We start from the raw sequence: 17,289 nt of genomic DNA, 5'->3' as shown, positions 1-17,289 counted from the left end.
ATTGAGGGGTAGCATTTTTTCGGTGCAAATGAAAGTAACTGGGTCAACACAACAACCCAAGAGATTAAAATATGGAAATAACTAATAAAAAGATTCAAACATTTCCGAAATGTCAAACTGAAAATTAACATACGAATTCGAACGAAACTACACAATGACCTTTTTAGCTTTAAAAATGACTTAGTAATCATACGCTTTTAGATTAATGGGCAAAGGCTTTACTTGGTCGAAATTTCCATCAGAATTTTGTACACTGCCCAGTGTTAAATGTGGGGTCTCACTGAAACATCTTACTTTAAAACAATTTTTGAGGGGTTAGGTCATTGTTCATTTTTAAATTTAAAAAATAATTTCAAAATTTCATCATCCAAGATAAACCACCAACAATGATCAAATCGACGAAACGGCTAAACCGTAGAGTATACACAGTACGGCTCGGTCTCCTTTGCTTCGAAGATTCAAAACTATTCAGCAATACAATTCAAGGTTTTAAGCCGGTCTCCATTTGCGCGCGCTGCGATCAAACTTTATCTAACAAAGCTTCCACGCTATTGTTAAAAGAAAAATGAAGCAATTCCAATGGCACGATCTGACGTAACGGTTGAAAAAAGTTGAAATTTATTCAACTTTTTTTTCGAGCGCGCGCTACATTTTCATGATGTAATCTTTTTTCCAGGCAAAAAAGATTGAAGCCAAACGGTGCGGTCGCAGTGCGCGTTAGTGGAGACCGGCCTTTAGTTTAGACATTTTTTGAGGTCAGATGAAAATATTTTAAAGTTATAAAAAGCAGTATTTATTGCAATGTTGAGCAAACAACATATAAGGTTCGGTAATGCATTAAAAAGTTCTGGTGTGCATCTGTCAACGCTTTGATTCCAAAGTGAGAATTTCTGAAGCATCAAAAATAAATATGAAAACATTAATCCTCTAGTTGTATAACATAAAGGACCGCATTTTATTGCGCTAGCGGGTCATTCTAGTAAAATGAAAGCAATTTTTAAGTGGAGAATATTTAACACCGATTAAAGGCTTTGCCAAGAGTTTAGGCATCATAACATAGTATTTAGCTGTCAAAAATGTCTACTAAATAATGATAAAAACATCTTTAGCAACTTGAGAGTGTTAGTGTTAAGTTTCAAGTTGATAAAGTTTTCGAAATATTTTTTCACCATATTCAAAGTTGTTGACTACCGGGATAAGGAATTTATCGATACCTTTTTCAGATAAAATTGTCTTTAATTTCTCAGTATCTGCGTCAACTTACTCCTTCCTATACGCTACCATTTTGTACATTTTGAAAAGTTCTTTACCGCAAAAGTTACTGAGTAAACGAAAATCATACTCATAGAAATGGAGCTCTTAAAAAAATGTCATCCATTTTGAAAATTCAACACTGCCTGAATCATCGCTTCAAAATAAAATCAATACCTTAATTTATAAGATGCAACTCCTTTCGTTTAAAGTTTGGACTTGAACCTTTGAGCAAAAAACGTCGAAACTTCGCAGTTATAACCATCAAGGGATCCATTCTGAATACAAATTTCAATCACATCTCCCAAAAAATCGAACTCAACCCATCAACCATATATATGAACGAACAGTGAATACCTTGTTATGATCGTAGCGTAACTTTAATACCAACTAACTCAATTTGTTTTAGGTCCTACCTTTTACCGTTAATGATATCAACATTTGATTCTTTGTAAGCCTTGCTAATATCCTGTTGACAAGTTTAGAATGTATTTATGGAAAATAATGGACGAACATTGCTAATTTGATCTTAATTAAGAAGCCATTCATCAGTAACATTGATTGGATTATGAACTGTAATACTTTCTCTTGGCATTTGTTGCGCTTGCTCTAATGAGGCTTAAGTTGCATCTTTTGAAAAATAATTGGATAAAGCTAGAACGTGCAAAAACATGTACAACAGTAGCTAAGCAGGTCACGCAAACTTACGAGTCTTGTTAACGGATTTTTGGACAGGAGACTGGAGACTTTTGCGGTTTTGAGACAGATATCTATATATTGAGTTTCAAACCGAAAGTTAGAGGAGGCCCCCCAAGCGGCACCTCTAATCACAGCATCACGCAAGAAAAAAGTCCCAATCACTCCATCACGCAAACCGCTGGGGGGCCTCTTAGAGGTGAACCTTCAACTATCTCAAGCAAGAAAAAATGAAGCCTTAGAATTCGTGTTGAATTTCAGAAAGCGGATTGAATCTAGCCCTTTCTAGCGTTTTGTATGAAAACCACGAGGTTCGCACTAGTAGGAAATAAATGGCATCGAATTCTACATAGGAGGTTGGACTCTAGTCTTTGTTTATTATTGGAATCGAGACACGAACTCATTCATGGTAAGTGAAACCGAGTTAAAGCGGGATATGAAATGTATTTTTCTGATGTTTTTTTGTAAGCAAGATAGAAAATAGATCTTACACAGCACACATTCTTGATATTTTAGTGAATCTTGATGAATTTTGAGACAGAAAAACCTCTTCACTTCAATGAGACCGAAATCCATCTAAGACAGAACACTGAAGAATCAATAAAATCATACAAAGATACAAACAACACTCAGATAAATTCAAAGCATGACATGTTCAATCCCTTCGTTTCAATCAACGCCGGATTAACACCTGCTGACGTCACACAAATCCTCCATCAATTATATAATATCCGCAACACAGTAGATTTCGTTTCAAATGTGGCAGTAAATGTTAATACCAGTTTTGACAGAACTTTTTTAAGAAACAAAATTAAAGTTTTAAATGAGTAAAAGTCCTATCTAGGGAAGGAATAAAAAATCTGCAAGGTTTTGCGAGATTTGAATTCTTTTGTTGAAAGTTTGTGACCTTTTTAATGAGCTAGCATTGAAAGAAGCAGATCCGCCCTCCCATTCCTATATAAAACAAAAACGCTTCTAAATGACCGGCTTTCTTCTAACATCAAAAACTTTTGTCGCCGGAATCTCGGTCGGAATCGCAGAACCACAGGGAGCATTCTATACAAACTGCTTGATTCAGACTATATCACCGACACTTTTGAGAAATCAAGAGAAATGAAGTATACCTTATCGGGGAAAACTTCGTCGGGGAAAATTTTCGTCGGGGAAAAATATTCGTCACTTGGCCAAAATTTCGTCATATTTCTCCGACGAAGTTTTCCCCGATAAGATATACATACAAAAACACTATCCATTTTCATCAACGCCATTTGATGATATACCATATGTTAACTCCAGAGATGTCTCACGACAGAATGAAAGAATTTAAATACTCTTTAAAAAGACTTTAAATATTCAGTGAATAGCCTAGAAGGTCATACATCAAATCGAACGAAATAAATAAAAGAGAAAATCTTACCTTTAAAAGCGACTTGAATCACCGCGAGACAGGAAGGCGACTGAACTTTGATAAACTGCAGGAAAGTGACGAACAGGATCTTTCTGCAAAAACATCTGTTAAAAGCAACATCAGTCGGCATGACGAAATTGGTGCCTTATATCTGAATAAAAACGAGATAGAAAGAACGCATTTCTCATTCAAAGATTATCAAAACTTTAACATAGCAAGGGACGCTAATTGGATAGTAAATTCCTCACATTTCATAAAGTGAAAGACAAGAGACAATGATACCTTAAAAATCTACATGGTGAATAGACGATATCGGCCTCACATGAAAACTCAGATTTGACCCCCGAGAATTCCCCATAATGCTTTGTGTGGAAAAAATTTCACCGTGAACTTATTTATGCGCAAAGCATTGTGGGCAATATTCGGGGGTCAAATCTGAGATTTCACGTTAATCTGATAAAATCGTCCATTTTATCTCTTTGTGTATTCTAAACAAGATTTTAATCAGGTAATTAATACTTTAAGTGCCTTATAACCTTCCATGAGGAAATCATTTGGGAGGGATGTACCACGTGGGCTCTTCAACCTCGATACTAAATACAGTCGAAAATATCTGATTCGAGTTGATAGTGGTCAGTACGATATTAGTTCCAATCAACTGAAAAATACCTTCCATAATTACTCTGTCCAGAGTGTATCTCACATTTATTTCATAGAACATTCTGTATGCATTGCTAAGTTTGATAAAAAAACTCCGGTACGGAAACCTCTGCGATGAAGTATGATTTATAAATAGCAACACTTCTCCCCTCTCTCACCCGCACTCCATCGAAACAGTCGGTTCGAAAAATCTCAAATCAGAAAAGACAATGGTAACAGACCCTCCACGGCAACGAATTTTGAAATTAGCCTTAGATATCGGATCTGTGTACAGATTATTCCATGATACGAACCAATCTCTAATCTAAAGAAGACTCTTGGTCCCTTTGAACATCGAATTAGAGAGAGTTGCTTGGCCCTTTAAACATCGAATTAGAGAGAGTTGCCGATAAGGAGAAATGGTCAAGTGATCAAGGCGTCAGCACCTTTACAGTTTGAATCTCCGCTGCTTCCAAGGTTCCCTTAGATGGCTGAGCCGGTTGGTTATGAGCCAACGTGAAAACAATCGAAAGAATGTCTAAAAGTCCTCTAGATTGCTAAGCTATCCACATAAAATATCAACTTTACTTATCTCCTTTAGCACTTGATTTTAATGCATTTAAGAATTTATATCCACTATGATTCAAAGAGATTTTTATACAAAATAAGGATTCTAGTGGAATCATTGAGACAGATTTATACGGTTCTTGTTCATTAACCAATTTAGCGCAGTTTATCAAAACTTACTAAATTTTCTCCTATAATTCTTCCCAAGTTTACCCAATCGCTATTTCATCTTTCTACAGCTCCCTACAAAACCGTTTAGTCAAAATTTTACTTAGAGCTCGTTAATCATTTATCAATAACTAATCTGAGATTGGTCAATTTTACCGAACTGAAATCTCGTCACGGGTAGAACTATGGAAAATAGGAACCCGGGAGAAAACTATTTTTAAGAATCCCAAACGCGTTGATGCAAATGCTATTATAAAGATATTTTCCAGCAACGAACAGGGGTTCTTACAGATAGGAAAATTATTTGAAGTATGTAGCGTGATGGTATAAGTTTTTTAAAGAGATGTCACGAAACAATTTCGAACCACAAGCTATTTGAGCTCCCAAAACAACCCCAATGGCCTGATCGGAAGTGCGTGGGTATTTTGATCAATTGAAAAAGGTAAAACTTATTGAATAAAATACTGCAATAAGGTGAAGCTAAAACCTCTAATCATAAGACGGAAGAAAATGTACCTGTCGAATTTCGGCTTTTTACAGAGGGGAGGGGGCGAATTTGATCAGGCTGTCTTTTGAAATTACGACGTCATTAGTGTAGCGAAGTGGCCCCCTAACTTAAGAATAGTTTTGAGATAAATCTGAATTTAAAAATCATGGACTTTGGTACAAAACATGTCCTTATATAACTTTTTCAGTGGTAATTTGGACGTGTCTGCTAGGATTTTGTGTAGTGTATTGAGATTTCCCAGAAAAAAACCGTATACCTCGTGTTGAGGAAGTCCAATCTTTTTTGGCTTGAAAATCTCCCTAGAATTTCAGTTATTTTTGATAGATCTTTGAATATCCACATATCAAACCTTGTCGAAAATACTGTAACTCCTTGGAATTTCAGTTACTTTTTATAGATCTTTGAATATCCACATATCAAACCTTGCCCCTTCGAACGGAAATTGACCTCTTCAACAGGGGATATACGTTTTTCTCTGGAAAAACTCACGAGGTTATTGCGGGGATTATCTCGTATGATTCTCAGTCTCGTTGTCAATTAAATATATCATGGCCTAGACAGCCAGAATAGACGGCGCTTAAGTGAATGACTAATCTAAAGAAAGGATCATAACGATCTACCGTCACCAAACCATGTTTTGAAATCACTAAATTCATTTATCTAAACTAAATCAGGAATATAAGGGCAACAAAAACAGGGTTCATCCTTTTTGTAAGAAACAAACTCATAAACAACAAAAATAGGTCGATATATTTGTCATGGGTTTGATCTAAATGGGGCCTACTGAAGTTGGGGACGTTCCTTCTTAAAACAAGATTCTAGGATTAAAAAATATTGGATAAGATCAGAAAAATGATGAAAAGATTCTTGCCAATAGGAGGGGGAGGGGATAAAATAAATTTCTTACATTAAATAGGAAATAATTATCCGCCAACATTTTTGTCCATAAAAACTATAAACATATCCCCTAAAAATGTTATTTCATCCTTGTTAGGTCACTGTCAAATGATGATGTTGTTATAAAAACAATGAAAAATAACATCATCAAGGAAAGTTGGTTCGAAGGAGTGATGTTGAGATGGCAAATAGATGTCTTGTAAACTAATTTAAATTCTGGAAATGTGGAGCGTTTTGTTTTGCATGATTTCAAGAATTCGGATGATCTTTCATTTTATTTGGATAAATTTATTTTTTCTAAGGCAGAATAATTTAAAGGGTTAATAAAAAAGGGTTCATTCTTTTATGTAAAAAATAAAGTCATAAGAGACAATATTTGTTTCAACATGCCGCAATATGCTCCTGATTATCTAAATGGGACTTATTGCCATATGATCTATTGCCTATATGAATGTTTCTTCCTTCCTTAGTCAAGATTAGTGACTCTTATAGCATTTCGCCGTATAAAACTTTCCCTAAGTCTTAGATCGCCTCTGGATGCAATCGCAGACCAACTTTTATTTACAAATGTTACTTTCCATATATCCTTTTTAGGTCTAATAACACCACAACAGAAAAATGTCAGTTTCTTCGATTCCCTCGATTCCATCGATTCCATCGGATGAAGAATGCGAGGAGATCCAACTCCCTCCTGATGCAGAACGTCTCACTGAATGTCTCACGGTACTGGATACAATGCTGGGTAGTTTAGAAGAAAGATTGGTCAAAACTGGCATAACTACATCATATAAAGGTAGCTCTCATTCAACTTCTGATGTCTACCAGATGTGAATGTTGTATTGTTTTAGTTAGTCTTTGTTTTTCAGATTTCGTAAAAGTTAAGTAACTTAAGGGCTCTGACCATAGTCCAAAAATTGATTTTGGTATTTGAACATAAAAGTTATATTTCATTTTCCTTAACACCTTTAACGAAAAATTGCCTTTATAAATTGCTTTTTAATCGAATCCCTTAAGAGTAATTGCCCCCGCAGGAGCGCAGCGACGAGGAGGCACTCATAGCTTCACGCATAGATATTGGACTGGAATCTCGAAATTTTGTTGTTTGTTGTCGCGCAAGCATCCCCGTAGTTAGTCTCTTCCGTAAAATATTCGGGTTTTTTCGGTTGTATAAATATTTTCATATTACGTTATTATATGCTATTACCATTATTACATATTACATGTTATTAGTTTTGATTTACCACTGAAAAGCTGAAGCGAGTGTTATAAATGCAAATTATAACAGGTGTATGATATAACACAAATTACAATATTACTTGTGCAAATCAAAACAAACAAAATGGCAGACTGGTTATAATGATGAGCTGATTCATTGACTGGAAAAAGTGTTTGGTATGTCAAATTTAGTTTCTTGTCTTTGAAACTGAATACTAACTACTGTTATTTAGTCAGAAGTTCACTTCAGCAATGATTTGAATTCTTTTTCCGGAATCTTTAAAGAAATTTACACAAGTTTTCAATGTACAGTTGATATTTTTGTTCAAACTCTAATTTATTTATTTTTGTCTGTTATTTTATTAATAACTACCTTTATTGTTTATAGGGCTTCTTGAGCTTTAAATACCATCATATGGTCGTAACTCGAGAAAGTCCTTCTTAACTTAGTAAAACAAGATACCGGCAAAGTACAAAAAAGTTGAATGATGTACGTATATGTAAAGTTGAATCCAAACGTGGTTGAATGAATGTTGAATGTCAATCAATGTAAACAAACTTTTTCTTTTGGTCTTCAAAATAATTTACCTCACTTAGAGTGTTTTTACTGTCTTTTCAGTGTGGTATTAAATCTATTTCAAAAACCTGAAAAAAGTTTGTTTACTCGTTTAACTTTACATGCGCACGTTCAACTTTTTCATGCAGTTTTGATAGCCTAAATAACTTACGCTCCAGTGGTTTGGTGAAATAGCTCCAATTCTGGCTTTCCAAGTTAGTAGAGACCTTCCGGAAGGCATTTAACAGTGGTTAGACTAGGTACACAGACAGTCATACAGAAACACCATAAAGTGAAAGTATATAGCTAGCTATAAACTCAAAAAGTCTAGCTTCCTGAAGGCACGTCTCTTCATTGTCTGCGCTGCGATCATCTTAATGGATTCAATCCTTTGAGCTTGGAGAAAAGATTGCATCATGAAAAAGTACTATGCACTTGAAAAGAAATTTAGGCGCATTTTAACTTTTCTCGACTGTACGTCTGAATGAAGCACAATGGCATTTCTTTATTTTTCTTTTGGCCAACAACATAGAAGATTTTGCTTGAGAAGTGCAATCACAGCGTACACAAGTGGAGCCCGGGCCTTAAGTAGGATTGGTTTCTATTTCACCCAATTTAAGATGGCACAGAACTTTTTGATAAATTTTATACGCAGTATCCTCTTGACTATTGTTTATTAGGCAAAGTAGCAACAGAGAAATGTTGAAATATAGCAGCCAATGAAAAAAAACAAGTTATTTCTGATTGGTTGCCTTGTTGATTTATTCACCGCTATATATATTTTGCCTACAATCTAAGATGTCTGCGGCATTATCAGAAAAGGTCTATTGTGAATAATAATCATGACATATATTGTTGTAAGAAAGAAACTGGGAGAAAAAAAACAAACAGGAGATGTGAAAACCAGTAAGCTAATGATACCATAATTTTTGAAATATACTTTTGAGAAGCTTTTCCTTAAATTTTATCAAATTATCAAGCTGTATTACATTGTATTGTATATGAATTCTTCAAGTATTGTGTTAATGGAATATAATTTTTTTTTCAAGCATATGCCTCAATCAATTAATCAATCATTCAATAATTAAATCAATCAATTATTCCTGATTATTTTTACTACTTTAATCTTTAAAGCATTAAAAGCTTTAAGTGCATGACATGATCTTCTGCGTGGGCATTTAGTGAAAGCTATGACTAGTCAAAAATTTAATTGCAAAAATGACGTTATGAACTTTAAAAATATGGTAATAATATGTTGCATCACCCTCTTTTACAAAAAATGCTTATTTTTAATGGGTAATTAACTTTTTTGAGTTATGACTGTTTTTTAAGCAAAATTCAGATAAACAATTGATGAAAAACCACTATTTTGAAGATTTCGAGACAAAGAAGCATTTACAAAAATTTTCCGCAAAAATTTTTATTGTTCGGTAAAAGATACACCATCTACTGCGAAAATTTTTTCAAAATATTTTTTCTTCGCCGAAACTAAGCTCTTCAAAGTTGAAATACTCTTCCTCACAAAAGTCTTCATTTTCTTTTTCATCAAATTTCTTCAATGCAATTTTTGAATTTTCAGATTCAGGAATAGTTTGTCTAACAGAAAATGTATAACATGCCATAGTTTTGTTGGTTACATCAGTCAGAAAACACATTTTAAACACGGCAATTTTGAAAAATTCACTATGGTCAGAGCCCTTAAGGAAAATCCGCCATTATAGAATAACGCGTTCGAATTCGTAAAGTCGGTCGACGATCCTATCGTCTGCACAAGATCACTAAAAAAGGGAATAGTTTAGGAGAGGTGTGATAAATTCGGGTGGAGTAAGCAGTGGCGGAGATGTTTACAGTGTAGACGATACCAATTTTGTTCCAAAACTCTACCACCACTTTTTTCCCGTAAACCGCCCTGACGCCCGAACTTTTCCCGCGTTTACTGACCTTTAAACGGACGATAGCATCGTCTATAAAGTCGGGCGCTCACGCCAATCGAAAGTGTTTCCATAATGGCAGAAATTATGTAGCTTAGAAAAGCTGAAAAACCTCTATTACTTTAGCTTCATTTTCCATGAGCCCAAGGATAGGTTTTGTAAAAAATATGTAATAGATTTGGTATATGACAGTGCCCGAATTTCGTCGGTCAGCCCCCAGACTTCGCCAAGTTCAAAATTTTGCTAAAAACAGGATAGAGACATATCCAAAACATGGAGGTATAAAGAAACAGGAGAAGTATGCTATTGTAACCATGCTCGCCCTACGATTAAAAAAATTACGAGGTATGCATGCTCATAATCTCATGTATCGTGCATTTTTAATGAGCTCTTTTGTTGATAGGTGAAATCTTATTGGCTAACTTAAGTGTTGGAAATAAGATGAGACGAGATTCATTGTTTCTGACATTGGTGTAAGAAAATATTTGGACTAAAAAAGGGCCTGTAAACTTTGCAATCCTTCATCAAATGACAAGATTTTTCGATCAACATTTTCTTCAAGGTGAACCCTATTGCTTAATACTTTCCTCCAAAATTCTCCAGCGACTTTTTGTCTACAAATTGGGTCTGAAATTGTGTGTGCTTATAAAGAACTTTTTATTTTCTGGCTAGAGAAAATATCTTTTCAAAACAAAATTTAATGGATGCCAAAATTGAACGCAAACTTATTTCGTGGAGCTAAATTTTATTTTATTCTCGTATATTAGAAGGCTAGAAATCTTCGATGCTGATAGTAAGAATGTTCAGAACAGACTACAGTTCTACTAAAAAGTCGTATTTCGTCGGGCGAGCCTAGAATTTCTTTTGATTTATTACATAAAAGAAATCAAAAGACTTTAACGACCAATTACCGACAAATTCATCTCCTGTCTTTCTTTATACCTCTATGTCCAAAACGAGTGTAATCTAGATACTTACTTTATCCACGGTAAATACATCACATCGTTCGAAACATAATTTCAAGTTTTTTTGTTGTTTTATTCTTTTAAACAGGTTATCCCTTTTCGATAACAGTACATCGTTGGGAATAAATTTTTTGCAATAAATGTAAGAAAAAAACGATCACTTTCTTAGGTTTATCTCATTTCCATAAAAAATATCGTTGGAAAGCTTGTTACGAGATTATGAAATCACACGACTTATTTTTCAGGAGTTTGCGCACAATGTGAAAAAAAGCAATCACATTCTTAGATTTATCCCATTTTCCATAAAAAATATCATTGGAAAGATTGTCACGAGATTGTTTCATTTTTTTTCAGGAGTTTGCGCACAATGTGAGGAAGCGATTCACGGTGAAGTGTGTACCGCATTCGGTAAAACATGGCATCCGTATCATTTCTTGTGTGAAGTATGCGGAAACGAACTGTGGCAACAGATGTTTTATGAGAGGGAAGGAAAAGCGTACTGTGAAAAAGATTATACTGAGAAATATTCACCCAAATGTGAAGCATGTAAAGAAATCATCACTGATGTAAGATCGATTGAGTTCCTTTGTAGTGTTTAAAATGCTTGGGAAAATAAACTTCGTTTTTTTCGGTTGAAGGTTTAATCAAGAAAATCCACATTGATTTTTTACTGATGCGAACACGATTAGCCAAAAACCCAAAGACTCTTCAAATTGACTCCAAGTCATGTCTGATGATGTAAAACACCCATGAGAGCTCGTAAAAAATTTTCATTAACACGTTCGACTACGAGTATATACTCGGAATAGTTGCGTCAACCCGGGGAGGGGGTACTTAGGCAAATGGAAGGTGCGGCATGTGCCGCCCTTAAGGATACCTTTTTTGGGTTTCCAAAGTCCCGCTAATGGTCGAAAAAATCAATTTTTCAAACTCATCAAATTTCAACTTTTTACCCCCGGAAATATCGAAATCTGGTCAGGGTGCGTCAAATACTGGTGGTATTTTAAAGGGTCATAACATTTGATGCAGAAACTTTTTTTTAAATCTTTTGGACTCGTGAAACTACGTGAAATTCTACATCGATCAGTGTACAGTTTAAAGGCATTTGAAATAAAACCAAGGCCCCAGGAGCCTCTGAAAGTAAAACTTTTGATGAAATTGATCGATTGAAATGGGCTCAGTAGTGAACGTGTTAACAGCTGGCATTCATCGAATCCCGGACAACAAAGTTCAAGCCAGATAACGCTCACTCTCTTAAAGCTTTAAAAACACTTTGAATTACATAGTGGATCCCGAGGAGAAATTCCTATCTAAGAAGAATCCGGGCAGGGGTCTGTAATTATATCAAGTTGCTCAACTTAAATGTTTATAAGAGTTCTCAACCGAGGGCGTGTTCAGGGCCTGAAATTAAACATTCAAACTTTTATTTTGATAGGCTTGTATCATGGAAAATAAACGCGTATGGCATCTAGAACATTTCAAATGCAGCGAATGTAAACAATTGATAGACACAGAGACTGGTTTCCACGACCATCAAGAACAAATCTATTGTACTGGTTGTTATCAGCGTTTGTTTCTACCAGTTTGTCCTGTATGTAAAACATATGTTCATGGGATAGTCATGAATGGAAAATTTCATCAAAAATGCTTTAAGTGTGCTGTAAGTTCAAAATTTTAATACTTTGCTTAATACATTAAGTGTCACTGACATTTTTTTTCATTTTTTTTATTTATAAGAAATGGCACAAACATAGAATACAAACACTAAAAGGTTCCAGCCCTCCCGCAAAAAACCGCTAGATTTTACCGCCAGGAGTAGAGAGAGGAACCTTATAAAAAGAAAAAAGAAAAACGAGAAAAAAAGAAATACATTAGAAACGTAATTACTCAATTATTCGGTCCTGTACCGGAAAGTCTGGACTGAGATGTCACCCTGCTTTTAACTCCACCCGAATAAAAAAGTTCATATTGGCATCTTTTGATTTAAGTTGGAGTGTACATGCGTGTACACGTATTCAAGAAATATTTGAAAATTTGAAGTTACGGAGAGATGGAAACTTAATGGCTTAATGGAGCTTCAATCATGTGATAAAGTTTAATCAAGTTCGATTTAGAAAAAAATCAGTTCGATTAACTCACTTCAGTTTGATGAAGATCTATGTGAAATTGATTATAAATTTAAAACTCTGCTTTAAAAATAGAAGTAAGTCGTTGATCTAACTGTAGACAAGAGTTAAAACCAAAATTGAGACAGCCGAATTCTATATACCGGGTCACGTACTTTACAAGAACAAAATCTACGTTTAAAGTCACCATCTTTTTCAAAAAAAGATTCAGTCTACCAGTTTTGAGTCGACTTATCCGACAAAGTAGACAAAGTAGAAATTCGGCCGTCTAGCCTAGTGAAAGTTATCTTGCTAATTTTCTTGTTATGTGACGTGTAGAGAATATGACGAAAATAATTGACGTCAAATAAAAAAATACTATGAAAAGATTCCTTACTTTTTGAAGAACTTCAGTTTTGAAATAAACCTAGCGTATGCAGAAGTAACTTCTCATCCTGAGCTGTCTTTTAGTGCAAATTGTAAGAATTGTATCTAAAAGTTGAATAAACGAATTAAAATGATGCAGAAAGCCAGTCAAGACTACAGACGAGGTGCTGATAGATATTTGAAAAGGGTTGACTTGGAACTACCAAAGAAAAGCTGCGACAATCAAATATCCAGCTCAAGTGCCGCAAACAACCAAGATTCACGTAAAGGAAAAAATCGAAAACACAACAAGAAAGGAAAGGGAAGAAACACTCGTGTTTATACTTCCAATTATCAGACTTTCTCAAAGAAGCACAATGATAGCCTGAATACCAACGATCGTGAAAAGTCATCACCTATAATCAACAGCAAACCATCCGCCAAATTGATCACTTTCATCGATCGAAATGGCGTAGAAGTGACTGTTTCTCACTCAAAGTATCAACAGTTGAAAGAATGCGGTCTAATTTTGCTTCCACCGTTGCAAAAACCCGACTCAGCTGCAAACAGCCACTGTAACAAAGTTGCTGAAAAACCAACACCTAAATTGATCACGTTCGTCGACCGAAATGGCGTAGAATTGACTGTTACTGAGTCAAAGTATAAGCAGTTGAAAGAATGTGGTTTGCTCCCACCCACAGTACATCAACCATTGCAAAACAAGTCCAAATCATCCACAAAGAGCCAACGTAACAATGTTACTGAAAAATCAACACGCAAGATGGTCATCTTTGTGGATCGAAATGGTACAGAAGTGACTGTTTCTACTTCTAAGTTCGAACAGATGAAAGAACGCGGATTACTACTGCCATCTAAAGTTTCGCCGTCGCAAGACAAGTCCAATTCAGCCGCAAACAGCCACCCTGGCAAAGTAACTGAAAATTTGGCACCTAAATTGGTCACTTTTGGTCATGTCGATCGAAACGGCGTAGAAATAAAGAATAATGGCGGTCTTATTCCTGAAACCGTAACTCCACCATTGCGAAACAAGTCCGATTCAGCCATAAAGAGCCACCGTAACAAAATTGCAGAAAAAACAGCACCTAAATTGATCACTTTCGTCAATCAAAATGGCGTAGAGCTGACCGTTTCTCACTCAAAGTATCAGCAACTAAAGAAGTGTGGTTTGCTTCCACCGTCGCAAAAGCCCAACTCAGTCGCAAACAGCCACTGTAACAAAGTTGCTAAAAAACCAACACCAAAATTGATCACTTTCGTCGATCGAAATGGCGTAGAACTGACTGTTACTGAGTCAAAATATCAACAGTTGCAGGAAAGCGGTCTATTTCCACCCACAACACTCACGCCTTCACAAACCAAGTTCAACACCATCGCAGAAAGAAACAAGAGAGAAGATAAGCAAAGTCTTCAATTGCTTCTGCAGCTTACTAAAGATGAAGCCATATCAAAAGAACGTTTAGCCTTTGCCGACAAACTAATGAAGGTAGCACAAGAGGCCTCCCTTCCTGAGGACGACGGCGATTGGTGAATTCACAAAAACAACAAAATAAAAACAAAAAACCTTTCAATTTTGTATTCCTTTTACATTTATTGTAAATATATTTCCGTACCATAAAATTATAATATCTGTCAGTTTAATTGCTCTTTACCAATGGTAAACTAAACCCTGGGGGTGTGGCGTTGTGTATTTTATGAAATTCATTGCATTTCATACACTCAAAATAAAACTTTATCTCAAGCTTACTTAAGTCTGAATTTTGTATTAAGCGACTTTCAGAGCTTTAGTTAGTTTTTTCCTTTAAATTTGAGAAATTTCGTAACAGACCAATTTCTATTTTAAAGCTTTTATTTTTACATAAGTGTTCTCGTTTCATATCAGACACATATTTCATATCAGAACAGGGTCTACCTATTGTTATATTATGCTGATATAAGCAAAAAATATTTTTCTTTTCCTCTTTCTGACCAATCTTGCTCCACATCCCTGTCAATTCAATGTGCTGGTGAATTAAAATTGATGAGTAAGAAAACGATATCACTTTTATTTAAGAACAAAACCTTTAATTTCAAATTTCAAGATTCAAGAATTTTAGACAGAAAATGTGTAACATGCCCCCGCTTAAAGCTTTTCAGATTTTCATTGAAAATACTAGGACTGCTGACTTCACTCGACTCAATTTTATTAAAATTGTCAAAAACAAAGGTCAGCCAGAAGTAGACTCCGTCAAACCTATGTTTCAATACAGACTCGTCTCTAAAACATTCAAAACAAACGTGTCGTTTTTTAAGGATTTAAGGGAGAAATTCTAATTATTGAGAACTATTGAGAAATATTGAGAAATTCTAGGTTCTTCAATTAAAATATTTATCTTCCCGATTGCTGGCACGCACTGGAAGGCAATAATAATGGAATTTATATTAAGATTTGAAATAATTTATTTAGACAAAAATCTGTCTTAATCAGAGCTAATATTGTTGACTTTTCTACAACGACACTGCTCAATTTCCACGAAAATGAACGGAAAATAGACATTAAATAGATTCAATGACTTGTTTTATAGCCAATCATTTTTCTTCCAATTTAGGATTGTCGGCATTCACTAGAAGGGAAGAACTATTACGAGCACGAAGGGCGTATCTACTGTGAAACACACTTCCGTGCTAAACGTCGAAACATTTGCGCCAAATGCAATAAATTGATCATCAAATCATTCATTACAGCTATGGGAGGAAAGAAATTTCATCCAGAGCATTTTACATGTTCGTTGTGTACCTTTGAGTTGAACAACGGGACATACAAAGAAGCAAAAGGCCGACCCTACTGCGAGAAATGTTATTTGAAAACATTTATGAGGTACTAGAGAACCTTAATGTATTTTTGACCTTAAGGACTTTTTCCTCTGATTAGAGAAGCTTTTGAACTTTCAATTGTCAATCGAGATAGACCTTGTTGCTATTTGAAAAAATGAGCTTCTACTCTAGAGAGCCATAAATTCATTCAACTCGCACTTATTCGAACCTCTGTAATCTTTCTGTAATTCGAGCTTAAAAACTGGTCCCTTCCACTGGAAAAAAACCATTAAATCCTCTTCATGATTTAAATCTTTCTATTTGAGGTACTATAGAGAACCTTAATGTATCTTTGACCATTAAGTTTAAAGCTTCGAAGTGGCTAGAAATGAATCTTCAACATTTCTCAAGCAAGAAAATTTGTTCAACGGTATCTGTCAAACTTCAGGCTCGTGTACTTTTAGAAAAGCCTGTAGAAGGTTGACATTTATATGAGAAATTGACCGAAAAAAATCTTGACATCATATAAAGGCTCTCATCAAAATATTTATTAATATTTAATGTAATTAAAAACTTTTTCATTATTTTGTATAATTTCAAATTAAATAATATTTTAATGTAAATAATTCAATAACATTTTAATATATATTCAATATTTTTACGTAATATAAAAAAGCTTCATCCTCTTACTTTTCGAAAGATTCTCTTGAAACACCCCCTTCTCACAGACCCACTAGAAAAACCCTTCCCAATGGAAAAATTATCCAAAAAATCGTCCACGGTCAAAAATTATCCTCCAATTCTCGTCCCCACTGAAAATAATCAAATAAACCAATCCTTACTGCAAAACTATTTTTCCAATCCCCACTGAATTTTCTGACTTGAAAACAAAAGAATTGAAGACATAAAAAATATTGGAATACCCATCCCCATCGAGTTTCAGTCCGTTATTTTTATCCCCACTGGCTGAAAAAACCTTAACGAGTCTGTGAGAAAGGGGGTAAAAAAGTATCAACGAATTTCATAGTTAATCATCTGTTTGAGTTAAACCCAGTCAATGGTGATTTACCGTTCGCCAGACCAAACCAAATAGCATAAGTGAATTAAATTTCACATTGATTAATTTTTGCAAATAATGACTATTTTTGCATTAATCAGTCCTTAAAATCCGAATTTTGGCAAAAACCCTTAGGGAAAATGAAAAAG

Source organism: Clytia hemisphaerica, unplaced genomic scaffold, assembly GCF_902728285.1.
Source record: "Clytia hemisphaerica strain Z4C2 unplaced genomic scaffold, Clytia hemisphaerica genome assembly, whole genome shotgun sequence".
Taxonomy (NCBI): domain Eukaryota; kingdom Metazoa; phylum Cnidaria; class Hydrozoa; order Leptothecata; family Clytiidae; genus Clytia; species Clytia hemisphaerica.
Note: the sequence above shows the minus strand (reverse complement) of the source record.